This window comes from Etheostoma spectabile, chromosome 12 (assembly GCF_008692095.1).
Source record: "Etheostoma spectabile isolate EspeVRDwgs_2016 chromosome 12, UIUC_Espe_1.0, whole genome shotgun sequence".
In the NCBI taxonomy this organism is placed as follows: Eukaryota; Metazoa; Chordata; class Actinopteri; order Perciformes; family Percidae; genus Etheostoma; species Etheostoma spectabile.
Window position 1 is genome coordinate 32108861 of NC_045744.1, and position 842 is coordinate 32109702.

An 842-nucleotide genomic window follows, 5' to 3' on the forward strand; every position below is an offset into this window, starting at 1 on the left:
CTCACAGAATCACAACTGAATTCATATCTTGGTAATAAGTCAGAATCTTATTAAACTGGAGTCCCAGTCTCTGTCATAATAATCATATATGTGATGTTTTAGGCCTATTGGCAGACATCCATTTAAAATGTAGCCTTTGCCATATAAAGACATGTCCTCCATGTCCACTGAAGTTCCTCAGCGTCTCTCTAGTAACATTTGTGTGCTTCAGGTAGCTTTCGCAAGGCTACTTTTACTTTTATACTTTAAGTAAATTTCCAAGCCTGTACTTTGTTACTTTTACTTGAGTAAAGAAGTTTAATCAGTACTTCCACTTTTACCAGAGTATTTTTTAACACAAGTATCTGTACTTCTACTTAAGTACAGAAAGTGAATACTTTTGCCATCTCTGCCATTCACACACATTCATACACTGAGGCCGAGGCTTCCGCACAAGGTGCCACCTGCTCATCAGATAAACACACATTTACACAACTCAGGGTTCAGTGTCAGGTGTTACAGTTGACATGTTTTTTTACACAATTGTATAATTAGGGATCCAACCCTGAAGGGGTAGAACTCTGTTGTTTCTGCTCAGATTTATTATTATTGTTGTTCAAATCCTGAAGGGGTAGAATTCTGTTGTTTTTGCTCAGATTTATTATTATTAGGGTTCAAACCCTGAAGGGGTAGAACTCTATTGTTTTTGCTCCGGTTTATTATTATTATTTGTCGTCTTCCGCCGCGGCTTAAATTCCAGTAAGCTGGAATAAGACAGAAATACCTAATTTGCCCAATGACTGGAAACAATGTGCATGCAGTTCCCAAGAAATATAATACTACTACTACTACTACTACTACTA

General features: G+C 37.2%; 1 protein-coding gene across 2 annotated transcripts in view; it reads right to left on the reverse strand.

The window, feature by feature from the left end:
• hace1 (HECT domain and ankyrin repeat containing E3 ubiquitin protein ligase 1) overlaps positions 1–842 on the reverse strand; it is a 52395-nt gene that overhangs the window by 28154 nt on the left and 23399 nt on the right. The gene's annotated exons all lie outside the window — the stretch shown is intronic.